This window comes from Calliphora vicina, chromosome 5 (genome assembly GCF_958450345.1).
Source record: "Calliphora vicina chromosome 5, idCalVici1.1, whole genome shotgun sequence".
Classification (NCBI taxonomy): domain Eukaryota; kingdom Metazoa; phylum Arthropoda; class Insecta; order Diptera; family Calliphoridae; genus Calliphora; species Calliphora vicina.
In genome coordinates this window covers 104,227,596-104,243,594 of record NC_088784.1, presented here as the reverse complement: position 1 = coordinate 104,243,594, position 15,999 = coordinate 104,227,596, and positions in this window count along the sequence as shown.

Sequence of the window (15,999 nt, the reverse complement as noted above, 5' to 3'; positions counted from 1 at the left end):
CTGCTAATGTTGTTATTGTTAAACTGGCGATGCTGATGTTGATGATGAAGCTGAAGATTATTTGAGTTGAAAATAGAAATCGACTGACTGACTGAGTGAGTGAGTGTGTTGTCTGCGTGGGCGTTTTTGTGCGGTTGTATTGAAATAGCTGAAAATTAGACTTCCAACAGGATTGCTTGTAATGATTGATGTTTTTTCGTTGTTGTCTTCTGGTTATAGTTTTTTTTTGTTTTTGCAATAGTGGTGCTTGGTGATAGTAGTAGTAGTAGTTGTTCTTGCAGTGATAGTAACGACAGCAATTTGATATATATGTATGTAGGTATAAATATAGTTGATATAGTGCGGCTGTAGGTGTTGATTTGACACTGATGCTGTCGAAGTTGCTGTTGCTGTTTATTATTTGTCTACTGCTTGTGTTTTGCTGGTGCTGCTTCTGAACGTGATAATGTCGGTAACAATAATTATTATAATATAGAAGGATGTGTGTGTGTATATTGTAGAAGAGTTTGAGTTGTTGCCGTTAACTCTGATTTAGTGTTGTTGATAGTTTTTTTCTCTCTCTCTCTCTCTCTTTCTCTTACAAAATCTATGAGTGTGTATGTGTATAATTGTTAAAAATGTTGTGTTTTCCGTGTGGCTTTTGTTTTGTTTAGTTTATTTTGTCTTGCATTCAACGTTTGTTGTTGTTTTTTTAGTCCTCCCAATATTGCTGTTGATATAATTTAATGATGATATCTAGTATTTTACTTTATTTTTTATTTTTTGTAGGTATTAAAGCTTCAGCTGCTATCAGTTTTTGTGTGAGATGTTGTTGTTTTGTTGTTATTTCAAAAAAATAAGTTGAACCAAACAAAAAGTTTTTTAATCCACAAAGACATGCCTCAAAGGCAAACAGAAAATCTGTAATAATAAGAACGAAATTCTAAAATTAGAGAATGAGAATAATGTTTAGAAAAAAAAGACGACAAAAATAGGACAGCATTTTTTAGTACATAGTAGTATTGTAGATTATTTAACAAATACTACATCAATGTGGGTTTTTTTTATACATACAACCAACGTTAGAGAAAGATATTAAAGTTTATTTTTTACCACAGAATTTCTCAGCAATTCTAAGAATCTAGATTGCTGCAATTAAAGGTCAAAGTTTTATTTTAATTTATTCCGTATGCTTAGATTTTTTCTTTCAAAATATATTTAAACAAGTAAGAGTGCTATATTCGGCTGTTCCGAATCTTATATACCCTTCACCAAATTATACTTCAAAATTTTAAATGTTTTTAGGTAAACAAAATTTAATTTTTTTTCCAGTTTTTTGTAAAAATTTTTTTTTCGATTGTTATTTTAAATTTTTTAAATAAAATTTTTTAAATTTAAAATATTTGTTTTTTTTAAATTTTTGTTTTTTGAATTTTTTTTTGTGAAAAAAAAATTCGGGTTAAAATTTTTTTTTCCGATTTTGACCCATTGTAGGTCCATCTTACTATGGTCTTATATACGACGTTGCAAATATCTATCATTAGATATCCATATTGTCTATATTAATGTCTTAGTAATCCAGATATAGGTCAAAAATAGGTCAAAAATCGAGGTTGTCTTGGTTTTTTCCTCATATCTCAGCCATTTATCTACCGATTTTGCTGATTTTAAATAGCAAAATTCTCGAAAGCATGTCTGACAGAATTATTGAAGATTTGGATCCCGAAGATATCTGGGGTCATCATAAAATTGATTTCAACAGACAGACAGACAGACAGACAGACAGACAGACATGGCTTAATCGACTCCGCTATCTATAAGGATCCAGAATATATATACTTTATAGGGTCGGAAATGAAAAATGTAGAAATTACAAACGGAATGACAAACGTATATATACCCTTCTCACGAAGGTGAAGGGTATAAAAACAAGAATAATCTATAAAACTTTATCACTTACATGACCATACAAAACTTTATTAAAGCCTTAGAAAGCCATCTCATAAATCGGATTTGAATCATTTATTTCAAAAACCTGACAAGCTACAAAAAAATCCAAAATTAAGTTATTGGGTTTTGTAAAGGTAATGCAAACAAATTAAATACTGCCCCCCTATTATGGTGAAGCAAATCCGAGAAATCCATGTTTAGTGCAGAAAGAAGTCAAGTGACAGCGCTTTTCTACTTTTTTTTCATAAATGTTGTAGGTCTCAATAAATGTGAAAAAAATAACAGATTTACAAGCTCTAAAACCCTACTTGGTTGGATATGAAGAGTTTTATGGAAATATTCTTCCATGGAATACAGAATGCTCTGTAGAACGAGTGTATGATGATGAATAGTGTAACAGTCTCTTTTAATGCACACACTTTAAAAATACGGAGTATAATCTACAAGAATACGCTGGTAATAGAGTTGAAGATAACTCTAACAACGAATACGATGTACTGACTCACTCACAACTCGCTGTTACTATTTATATACACAGCGCCATCTTCTAGAAGTCACATGAATAACACTAGTCAACACACCAAAAATTTTCCAGACTTATGTCCATTGTTTTTGGTTAAATTGAGAGTGCTGATTACGATGGCGCCATTAGTTTTTTTTCTAGCAGCTCTAGTTTAAATGATATAGACCATTTAATATTTGCATGATTTACACCTTTTCTTGTATTATTCGCTTAATTATTCACGAACGATCCTCCGAACCTTTAAATATTTTCAGGATTATTAATCTACATAAAAATCTCTTCAAAATTATTTTTTTTAGGTTATTCCTTAAAACTTTGAAAACTTAAATTTTTTCAAACATTTTTCAATGTATGCACAAACTAGACATTCCAACGAACTATTGTATTTTTAGTAAACAATTTTAAATCCATTGAAAGGATCCTGAAATATTTAGAAAACAACATCACATTTTAAATAATTTTCTATTTGTTTAAATACTACCAAAAATGTTTATCTTCTCATAAAAATTAAATATTTTTACAAAAACTTATTTTACAGAGGATTCCATAAATCAAGAGATATACATATGTAACAAGAAAACCAGATAAGCCAAAGGATATTTTAATTTTGGTAGGAAATATAAGTTAACATCTATATAGACATTCAAAATAATACGAAATTTTTAAGGACAATTTTTTTACTTTCTTTGCCTATACATTCGACAAAATCTAAAGATTCTGATTTTCAGTAGTGTCGAAAAATATTGGCCAATTCTGATTTTTTATCCAGAAATGTTGTTGAAGAAAATGTTAGTAAATAACTGAATGTTACAACGCAAATAAATAACATTATTTCCACTTATTGATATAAATCCTTATGTAAATATTTTCCCCCTTTCAATCTTATTTATAAATTTTTTATTAGAAAAATTTACTCTATTTTTATTATCACTAGCGTAAACAGTATTGTTTGTGTGAAATTTGTTTGTTTGCTACTGATGCATAAAAAAAGCCTTGACCAATGTCCATCTAATTTGGCCTACACTAGCACTAAAAGTTTTTGCAAAATTTTTAATTATATTTATTAATACTTCACAGGAATTCAATTAAAATCATCCGCAAATTACACTACACTACCATTATAATGAACTAAATACGTACGTATGCATATAGATAGTGTAGGTATATTATATACACGTCTATGTGTGATAAATATTTACATAAACTTATTAGGATGATCTCAAAAAAAGAGGACAATATTTAAAACTGGAATAAAAGTTAAAGCCGTTTTCTATTCTAGTTCTGTTCTAGTTCTGTTCTAGTTCTGTTCTAGTTCTGTTCTAGTTCTGTTCTAGTTCTGTTCTAGTTCTGTTCTAGTTCTGTTCTAGTTCTGTTCTAGTTCTGTTCTAGTTCTGTTCTAGTTCTGTTCTAGTTCTGTTCTAGTTCTGTTCTAGTTCTGTTCTAGTTCTGTTCTAGTTCTGTTCTAGTTCTGTTCTAGTTCTGTTCTAGTTCTGTTCTAGTTCTGTTCTAGTTCTGTTCTAGTTCTGTTCTAGTTCTGTTCTAGTTCTGTTCTAGTTCTGTTCTAGTTCTGTTCTAGTTCTGTTCTAGTTCTGTTCTAGTTCTGTTCTAGTTCTGTTCTAGTTCTGTTCTAGTTCTGTTCTAGTTCTGTTCTAGTTCTGTTCTAGTTCTGTTCTAGTTCTGTTCTAGTTCTGTTCTAGTTCTGTTCTAGTTCTGTTCTAGTTCTGTTCTAGTTCTGTTCTAGTTTTGTTCTAGTTCTGTTCTAGTTCTGTTCTAGTTCTGTTCTAGTTCTGTTCTAGTTCTGTTCTAGTTCTGTTCTAGTTCTGTTCTAGTTCTGTTCTAGTTCTGTTCTAGTTCTGTTCTAGTTCTGTTCTAGTTCTGTTCTAGTTCTGTTCTAGTTCTGTTCTAGTTCTGTTCTAGTTCTGTTCTAGTTCTGTTCTAGTTCTGTTCTAGTTCTGTTCTAGTTCTGTTCTAGTTCTGTTCTAGTTCTGTTCTAGTTCTGTTCTAGTTCTGTTCTAGTTCTGTTCTAGTTCTGTTCTAGTTCTGTTCTAGTTCTGTTCTAGTTCTGTTCTAGTTCTGTTCTAGTTCTGTTCTAGTTCTGTTCTAGTTCTGGTCTAGTTCTGTTCTAGTTCTGTTCTAGTTCTGTTCTAGTTCTGTTCTAGTTCTGTTCTAGTTCTGTTCTAGTTCTGTTCTAGTTCTGTTCTAGTTCTGTTCTAGTTCTGTTCTAGTTCTGTTCTAGTTCTGTTCTAGTTCTGTTCTAGTTCTGTTCTAGTTCTGTTCTAGTTCTGTTCTAGTTCTGTTCTAGTTCTGTTCTAGTTCTGTTCTAGTTCTGTTCTAGTTCTGTTCTAGTTCTGTTCGTGCCAAACACTCAATTAAAGTGTTAGACGTTAAACAGGTTTTACTTATAAGTTATCAAGTTAAGGGAATTTTGAAGATTTATCACAATAATTATGAAATATGTAGTTCAATTTCTAAAGAAACATATTTTAAAATAACATAATTAAATTCATATAAAATTGAAGTTAACAAAGTTCATTGAAGGAGACAGGTCCTTTTCATACCTATAATTTGGTAACAAATATATCTGCAATATATATAAATTACAGTAATCAAAACAGGAGGAAACAAATACTGACACTTAACTAATTAAGTGAATGATTCAAGCCCTAGTTCTGTCACTTTATCCTTGAGGTAAATGTACGGTAATATTGTACAAAACAAATTGTCTTTTCATTTCAAAACTTTGACTATATTTTAAAACATTTTATTCGTGAACACACTGTATGGTCAGCGAGTGGTTATCGAAATCAATTATTTTTCCATCATATTAACACAATGGTTGGTTTTAATAGCCTCAAATATACATACATATATATATATGGATACATACATATTATATATTTCTTCATTTTTTTTTAATAATAATAATATTGGCATTACAAACATACCTACATTTTCATTTCAAAACTTTTTGTGTTATTGTAATTTTCCTAGTCGCGTGTTTTATTTATCAAGTTTTTTTTCTATTCAAATTAATATCGATTTTTCTGTGTAACGTTTCCATAATACCAACACAATAGCAAAAAACAAAAAAAAAGAAAGAATAAAATAAATATTGTATTATTTTGTTTGCCCTCAATTACTTTCGACACTAGAACGAGGTAGAACGCGACATAGGAAACAAAGAAAACCTACCAAAAAAAAAAATAAATAAGAAAACAAAAAAAATCGAAGTCAAATAGCAGTCAATAGGAAAGTCAATGGAAATTAAGATTTAAATTGTACCAACAAAATTGACAAATTGTAGAGCAAATTGAAATTAAAATGCAAATAACCTGTAAACTATAAGAGATAATATAACAAAATTTGTTTGTATACTTCAACTATTACATTCCCTATATAGAACTATTTTTGAAATCGGATCAGAAAACAGACATTTGACACCTTTTATAGCATATACCCAAATTGTGACCAAATGTACAAATTCAACTTATAAACTTAACTACACAGAAAAAAGAAATTCATAATTGGAATGAATTTTGTAATAAATATTATTAATCGAACTTGACTTTTTTTTCCCAAACTTTTTTCATTCAGAATAAAAACATGTTCATAAATATTATAAAATTGTTCATGACGGAAATTTTTGCTTTTTTCCATAAATTTAATAATATTTTATAATAAATTGCATTATATTTGCATTACCTAATAAATTAATTCAAAACTATTTGCATAATAGCCATATATTGGCCAATATTTTAAGATGAATCAACAATATCTGAAACTTAAAAAAAATATCATTAAACATAATAAAATATCCATAAACTTTAAGCATACATCCCCTTAAACAAATGTAATAAATTTCGCGCATATTTTCTCAGTTTGTATCTGAAAATCATAAAAATAAATAAAAAATTTTCCAAGGAAAATTTCTAACATTTTTCAATAACATAAAAATATAAATGAAATTGAAATTATATTTTTCAAGCCTTCTAGATTTAAATTCAAAACATAAAATATGAAAAAAATCTTAATATTAATGAAATGATTTATAAATGTTATGAATTGAAATCAATGAAATCAAATCATAATATTTATGTTGAAACTTTTTTCTGTGTATATCTCTTATATAGCCATGCTAGTTTTATTAAAATCAAACTATCCGTTCAGAAAAGAATATTTTTTAAAAAAATCCCCTCATTTTGTTCTCTTAAACAGTTAGGTCTATATAAGTGACTTAAATGTATTGGTCGATTTTCCCTTTTTCTCCAAAGACTTTTGTTGAAAATGCAAGAATTATGCCCTTTTTCTGCCCCTTTTTTAAAGAATCGTAGTTTTGGTACTATAAAGGTTATCTTTTGCAGATAAATTTGGTACTAAACTAAAAGTATTAACACAAGTAAGAGTGCTATATTCGGCTGTGTGGATTCTTATATACTTTTTAAATTTCTGGTGAAAAAAATTGGGGTGAATAAAAAAATCAAGGCCGATTTCCTTGATTTTAAATAGCAATTTAAGTTGGACTATATTGATGTATCAGTCATGTACAGTGAGCCTCAAAATTGAGTATACAATAACAAATATTAGATTTTTTTTAAGATAATGAAAATCCTAAAATTTATTCATCGATTAAAATTTGAATGTTTCGGTTTGTTGGAGATTGAGTTGAATAATAGATTCGGTTGTGAAAAAAAAAGATTTAAGTCGGACTATAATGATTTTTATGTGTTTACTCACTTTTGAGGCTGTGTGAATGTAAGTTATTTGGTGGCTTCGGAAAGTTGATTTCAACAGACAGACGAACATGGATATACATTATCCTTCACAAATGTGGGATTTAAAATTAAAGAAAACGATATTGTCTTTAAAATGGTGTGAATAAAATTCTTCACTTCCAAAAGGTTAAAGGTCAATTTTCGAAGTATATATTTCAATTTAAAATATATCAGAGATCGCGGAGTTAAAAATTAAAAAGAACATGATATGAGAACACCTTACTCTCTACTATATTCGTGGAATTTTATATATATTCATAGAAAAATTTTGCACGCAGCAGGGAAATTGGGTACCATACCAATTGAAGCGAGAGACCTTGAAAGACGACTTTGTATGTCTGAAATGCTGCTTCAATGCTATAAAAGAAAATAATTTTTGCACAGAATCATAAGTTGCGATGAAAAATTTATCCATTACAATAACCCGAAGCGTAAGAGATCTTATGTGATGCCCGGTCAACCAACCGAATCGACACCAATGCCAAATATCCATGGCGCTAAGGTACTTATCTGTATTTGGTGGGTCCAAAGGGGTCTTATCTATTTTGAGCTGCTGAAATCTAGTCAGACCATTATAGGGAACCTATACCGAACGCAACTGATTCATTAGAAAACAAGTAAAAAAGAATGGTCGGTCAAGCCCGACCATATAATAGCAAAAAAACATTTTTCTTTTAAAATTTCAATAATTTATATTTTGAGTGATTTTCGGAAGTGGGCCTTATATGGCCCCCATGACCAATTATGGACCGATCACCATGAAATTAGGTCGTGTGATTTATGACTATATGAAAGTTTACTATGTTGAATTTTGTGTATATACCAACATTTTTAAGAGATTTATGCACGTTAAAGTGGTTTTCGGAAGCGGGTCTATATGGGAGCTATGACTAATTATGGACCGATCGTAACAAAATTTGGTGACATGAATTTTGTGTATATACAACTTATTTGGAGCGGAATTTGTGGAGATACATATATAAATTAAACAATTATGACCGATAAAGTGCAATTTCGGAAGGACATTTGTATGGGGACTAGGTGAAATAATGGACCGATTTCAGCCAGTTTCAACTGGCTTGGTCCTTGGACCAAATTTAATAAAAAAATCTTCAAAATTGCGACCTGTACTCTGCGCACAAGGTTTACATGGACAGCCAGCCAGGCAGACGGACGGACATCGTTTAATCCACTCAGAAAGTGATTCTAGGTCGATCTGTATACTTTAAGGTGGGTGTTAGACTAATATTTTTAGGCGTTACAAACATATGAACAAACGCATTATACCCTCCCCACTATGGTGGTGTAGGTTATAAATACCCAGTATATTTATGAGGCCAGACATGAAACCGTAATATTCCATCTTGACAACGATCGGTCACATTATGCAATACCTGTTAAAAAGTATTTACAATGAAGTGGTTGGGAAGTTTTACCTTACCCGCATTGTAGTCCAGACTGTGTCCCGTCCGACTACTATTTGTTTAGATCTATGCAGAACACTCTCTCTGTGAAACGATTCACTTCAGAACAGAATCTTCATAATCAGCAAACATCAGAAATATGTGCAGAATTTATTGCATTTGAAAATGAAAACACATCTAACGCAACATTATTGGATAATAATAAAGGTATTGAATATGCATTATTTCAAGAAGAAATTGCTCGATGGTATAAAGTATACGAAATTGTTCATATATTTAATCGAAATCGAATCAATTTAGAACATTTTTAATACCGAAAAAGGTATAGTATATCGATAAAAATTAGAATCAGAATAATAAATAATTTTCGACTCTTTATCGCTCTGCACTCTACATTATATCGAAGTCGATATCGATCAAATTTTACGAAAAAATTATTAATTTTCGACATAACTTCGAATCATTTTGCATACTGGGAGAAATGAGAATTTTGTTTTAAATTGTTATTAATCTTTTGATAAATTTTATATATTTAAGCGTTGATTTGCATCAAATGCATTTTTGCGATTTATTTTTCATGTTCGCAAATAAAAGTAACAAGCTGACCTTTACGAAAAAAATAAATTATAAATCACCCATCCAGATTATTTGTGTTTGCTTCTTTTCTGTTTCTCTCAACCCCAAACCTAAAATGTTCTCGAATAAATCACGCTCTCAGTGATATATCACAAAAAATTATTTTTAAATGGCTGCGAATGAGAAGTGAACCCTTTATTTTCGGTCTCTGTTTTGAACCTTTGAGTGCAATTAAAATACACTGATTTGTTTTGAATTGGATGGTCTTGAAACATACAGTTTGGGTTGTTGAAAACGATTCAATTCAATTCAAAACAAATTATTTACTTAGTTCCGATCTCAAGCTCATATATTCGTTGTCAGTAATAATCCCATAGACTCTTTTTGAGCAAATCTTTTTCAAATATTTTTGAAATTATCATTCTGAAGCAAAAAGTTAAGGTAAAGAGGGTATTGAAACAAGCCTTGAGAATTGTTTGTTGACATGGTAAGTCATGGTACTTTTCAGTTTTGAAATGTTAACCAAAAACAGTACTATTGTCTCAACTTTTCCTAGCCTCTGATAAGTTAGTGTAATTGTTAAGCAAATTTGTTAGTTATTATTATGTTCGAGTACGTGTCTAAGTGTGTGCATTGTCTAACTAAGATGTCTATATGTGTCTGAATTTTTGACATCTGTTCCACCTTATCCACCTCTATAGCAAGAAAATTTTGTTAGACTGAGTGTGGGTGTGTTGAAATAAACGTGCACTAATTTACTCAACTAACTTATTTACATACAGACATACATTAACAAGTGTACTAAATACATATATACGAACAACCTAAGTATGTAAAGCTTTCCATGTAAATATGTCTGTGACTGCCTCACTGACAGACTGACAGACTACTCATATTTTATTTTTTTTGTTCAGTTTTAAGAAAGAACAGCAACAAGAAAGAACAACAATAATAAATGTACATACAAACAAACATACTTATTAGACATTGTCATTGTTGTTTTTGTCACTGTCATTGTATCGTTGCTTGTTCTTTTTCTGGTTGTTTCTGTTGTTCTTGTTTAATATTTGCTTTGTTTTTGTAGTTTCTTTTCGTTGTAGTTTATTTGTTTCGAGTATATTTTCATATTTTCCATAAAATATAAATAAGGACTCGTTTTTAAAATTGTTTTCTCCTTAGTTGTCAGTTTTTTATGTACATAAATATTTCAAATATAACAAAAAAAAAAATTATTAAATAAATAAACAAACAAGCAACCAACTGTCTAAAGAATGGGTGTGTTTGAATAGTTTTTTAGGTAGACTTTTTTCTATTTAATTTGCAGACACATGAAGACTATAAATTACAATTTAATTAGTACATATACATACAATTAAATTAAATTAAATTAAATACATAGCTGCTATATGCTAATTAACATTGTATATTTACGAGTTTAATTAATAAAATGAATTCAAATTGCTAAAATTTTGATCATCTTTAATAAGACTAAGTAGGTGGTTATATTAAATTTCCAGTAAGAACTAATCTCCTGTCTCTACCTGATAAATAAATTTTTATCATGATAAATGTTAAATTGTTTGTCAAGATTAAAAATTATCAGGTATAGTCTCCATTTATTTGTATTATTGCTTTGTTATGACAAAACTGTTAGTGCATTTGCTCAGACAACTTTGTCTTGACAACAAATTTCATTAATTGTTATAATAAATATTAATATCAAGTATACAATATTAATAACATTTTCGCTCTATCTATTCTCTAATATTTAGATAACCTTTGTTGAAATTCTTCAAAATAACATCAAAATCCTATAATCATTTCCCACTATGCACCAGTCTACTTTTTATATATTAATAAACATGAAATACTTTCATATATGAATGGAAATGTTTATTTTTCTCTCATTTCTTTAATTTTTGTTTTCTGTTTTCTGTTTTTTTTTTTTAATTATACATGTTGTCAGACATGTTCGTAGAACGTGACGTATGATTAATATTGTTCGTATACGAAATGAATATTGTTTATTTTCAATAATCATACGTCTTGGTGTCAATTTAAATGAAAATAAAACATGACATGTGATGTGATGTGTTCTGTGAAATGTTCAAGGTTAATAAGAAATTTAAATCTTATTCGCAGAATTAATATGAGTTTGGGTGTTATACAATATGTTTGTATGTAGGTGGCGGATTTTTGATGCATTAATTAAAGGCAAACAAGCATTTTAAATCGGATTTAAAAAATCAAAAATATGAAATACAAATTTCAAAAATAAACACACATTTTTTTTGGTAATAAATAAAAGTATTTAATGTGAATCGCTTAATGTCAACACAATAAGTTGAATTTTCTTAACATTGAGGCTTTTGTAGTTTGGACTCTTTAAAATATACAATTTATAGCATAACCTATTTAAAATTGAGAAAATCTGTCCACAAATGTCTGAGATATAAGCATAAAACCACGACAACCGCGACTTATTTTTGATATAGACAACAAGGACATCTAATGATACACATTTTAAAAACCTTTCCAACGATGCTATTAAAAATCAGACCGACAATGGGTCATAATCCTGAAAAATATATGTATTTTAACCCAAGATTTTTTTACCAAAATCATTTTTTTTTACCATAAAAATATTTTTATAAAAAAAAGATTCAAGAATGTATTCAAGATAACAGCGGTAACTGGTGATAATGTGAAGTTACAAGACCTTTCAAAATAAAATTTTAAATTTTAAACAAAACAAAAATTTAATTTTTTAATGAAAAAGAATTTGGGTTTAAAAATATTTTGACCCATTTTAGGTCCTACTTGGCGTTATATATGACATTGCAAAGGTCTTTGAAATATATATCATTAGATATCCATATTGACTATATTGGTGATATAGGTAAAAAATAGGTTGTCCTGGTTTTTTGTTTATATCTCAGTCATTTGGGGCCCGAAGCACAGTGCACAGTGCGGCCAAAGGCACCTTTGCCCGGCCAAAAGTCGAAAAAACAAGTTTTAGTTGGGGGTTTTTTGTCATTGGGTTCGTTAAAGAAATGCTCTAGGAGATAAAAAATTATCATAGTAAGGTCCCTTGCCTCAATGCCCTTCATAATTTCAGTTTAAATGAGGCCTTCACACGAATGGCACACTACCATAGGAAAGATCGACTAGTAGGAGTTTCCGTTAAACACGTGTCAAAGTTTTTGTAATCAAGCAAATCAAACGAAACAAAATGGATTCTACAGCTGAAGGTAAGTATAATACGTAAAATCAAAATCTGAATGTAAATTTCTAAATAATAAATTGTTAGAAAGTGATATGTAAGGACTATTTTTTATTTTTAATTTGTTTAACAAAATTGATGTGATTGAGTGAAATTTTTGTTCCTGCTTTTTCCTGCTCTCTAAGCTATTGGAGGTAATAAGTCAAAGTATTATTTAACAAATAATATAAAATTCAGCTGCACGTATTTCCAAGTTGCCCTACGTTCGGCAAAAGAAAATTAAATTTGTTATGATAACTGCCTTGCAAAAATACTTACTAGCGGGTTTACGGCGCATTTTTTTTTTGCTTGTAATGTTGTATGCTTTAATGTACATGAAATAACATAAAGTACAACACCACATTTATATATATAAATTACAGTAAACTCTCGAAAACGTGAACTAAGGTAGAGCTACACAAATACGTATGAATGCATTTGTTGAATGCACTCTAACATCGCCATATTGCATTTCACCATTGTAAATTTGTTAATTTTTAATAAATTTTCAATTATATACCCTAATAATATCAAAACAAAAACTTTTAATCAATTAGCAAATTCATTTAATTTTTTTTTCGTATGAAATGACGCTATATTAGGTCGGCCATTTTGAATTTGCTATTTCTGATTACGGATTCGTAATCAGCGACCCCAAAAACCCCCATATATAAATTTGTGGATCATTTCGTACGGAAGGTGCCTTTGGCCGTACTGTGCAGTGGCGCCATTTGAGGTTTTTTCCTTGCAAAAATCATTACTTTTGAACCAAATGAGATGATAATCAAAAAATTTAAAACGCATATGATAGATAATTGATCAGCCTATGAAATTAGTGTTTGAAAAGTGTTCTACGCCTTTTAGGTGCCTACTTATATTGAAATTTGTGGGAAAATCAATCAGTAAAAGAAAATATTTTTTTAAATTTTTGATTTTTTATATTTCATTTTATTATTTTAAATTATTTCAGAAAAGATTTAGTTTTTTTTTTCAAAAATTAATTTTTAAATTTTTTTTAAAATATTGCTCACAATCCGATAGCTGGATTATATCCTTCACCAAAATATACTTTAAAATAAAAATTTAAAATATTAAAAAAAAAAATTTAATTTTTTAGTAAAAAAAAAATTTGGATTAAAAAGTATTTTGACCCATTGTAGGTCCTACTTACTATGGCGTCTTTGAATGAGTGTTTGAAAAGTGTTCTACGTCTTTTAGATACCTACTTATGGGTTAGCAAAGTTGAAATTTGTTGGGAAGTAAAATAAAATATTTTTTTTAAAATTTTTGTAATTTTTATGTTTCATTTTATGATTTAAAATTATTCTAGAAAAGATCTAAAAATTTTTTTTTCAAAAATTTATTTTTAATTTTTTTTATAAAATATTCCAGAAATGATTAAAATTTTTTTATTTTAATTTTAAACTTTTTGTAATATATATAGAAATTTATATATTTTTTTTTTTATTTTCCATCAAAGTTGAGAAATATTGAAAAAAATGTAAATTTTTTTCTTAATAAATAGATCTATCAATAGAATAATGATGATCCGTTACTTAGTTTTCGAGATAATGGTCTGTTTTTGTTTTTTTTTTTTTTTTTTTTTTTTTTTTGGAAAACTGAGAATTAGTAAACTTTGAACCCAAAAATCTGATTGTAATAAGCAGGGCAAGGATTTTCATGCACTAAAAAATTAAAAATATGCGCTTATAATATGTACTATAAAAAGAAAAAATATGCACTAAAAATTACAAAAATATGCAATAAAAACAAGTTTTTTATTTGAAATATATATTTATTAATAAAAGAAAAATATAAATTTCACTATTTCAGATGGGGCCATTATATGGGGACTAGGAGAAATAATGGACCGATTCTAACCAAATTCAATAGACTTCGTCCTTGGAGCAATAGAAAAGATTGTACCAAATTTTGTCGAATTATCTTTGACAAAAAGACACGATTTAGTTACATTATATGTAACTAAATGCAGACTGTTCTGCAGGTTTCGAATTACTTCGTTAGCAAAAGTTTAATGATTTCTTGCAAGCACTAATTTTCTGACATTTGGTTGGTACATTAGGTTGGTAGGATCAAAGATCAGGTGTATAAATACTAGAACGGGATACTTGAGGTCTATGGCTCTTAGAGCAAAACATTGACGAACCGTACGTTCGGCAAAACAAAATTGTTCGTAACTTTCTTGCAGAAATACATTATGGGGTGTACGGGGAATTTTTTTTCAGGTACGGTCTAATGTAAAGTGAACACTAATATAAAAATATATCCAAAAGAAAATTAAATATGCAATAAAATGGAAAAATATGCTAAATATATGCTTTTAAAAGGAAAATATGCAAAACATGAATTTATAACAAAATATGCAACAACAAATCGATGCCATTTTGTTGCAAATTCTTCGATTCTGAAAGATACATTGTCAAACGTGATTTTGAGTTACTGACTACAAACATGCATTTGCATAGAAATTCCTGCCCTGGTAATAAGAGTAGCATATTTGAAATCGTTACTGTAAATTAGATTTATTCAATATTTTTTAATGCCAAATTTTTGAATTTTGCAACCTCACTTATTATATAAGCACCACTGTGCGTCTGAGGCAAAACTTCCCAACCACTTATTTCTATCCCTTACGCTTCGGGTTATAGGTCATCATGCAAATTGTATCAAAAAATTTCAGAAACTCTTTTTAAGTGAAGTTCGTCTACTTATCATTAGTTAGTTATGGAATTAAAGACTAAAATTTCAAATTAATATCTCAGTATGATTGAAGTAATAGTTGGCATCACATTATCTCTTATTTTGAAAAAAAATATTAGTTATGAATTGTTAACATAACAACTAATAAGTAAAGAGAGAAATTTGATTGAGTCATTGAAATGTAAAACATTGTTTAAAATGTAAACTATTTAAATACACATTTTTTGGTAAGTCACTTGACATAAAGTGTCAAAAGTACCTTGATGACTAGTACATATCTACATTAAACATGTGTATGTGTTAATAACAAAATTCTCCAAAAGTATTTGTATTTGTTCATCTAAGTCATGTTCATTTATGAAAAGAAAGTATTATTTATTTGAAATGCCATAGAATAGTATGTGACATAGAAGATTTTCAGCTTTTTCTTAAAATTAGAATTTATTTCATATGTTGTTTTGTAATATGATTGTCATGTTGAAATTTTTAATTTCCTGTGCAATTGTGAGTGAAATCTATACATATGTATGTACAATACGTATGTATCTCTGCCACTTTGTTTAACCTTAAGAGTTTAGCCTCAATTTACAGAGACAATATAAATAATGTTCTATTTTTAAATTATGTATATTTTTAGCAAACGTTAGCATACGAGGGTTATGAAAGAAATTACTCCAAAATCAGATTATTCAATTCAAATAAACACTATACGGTAGCAGACATTTAAGAGTGACCCTCGTTAGTTTAAGAGTAACCTACAACTACTACAGCCAAGTTTAGCTATAAGAAATT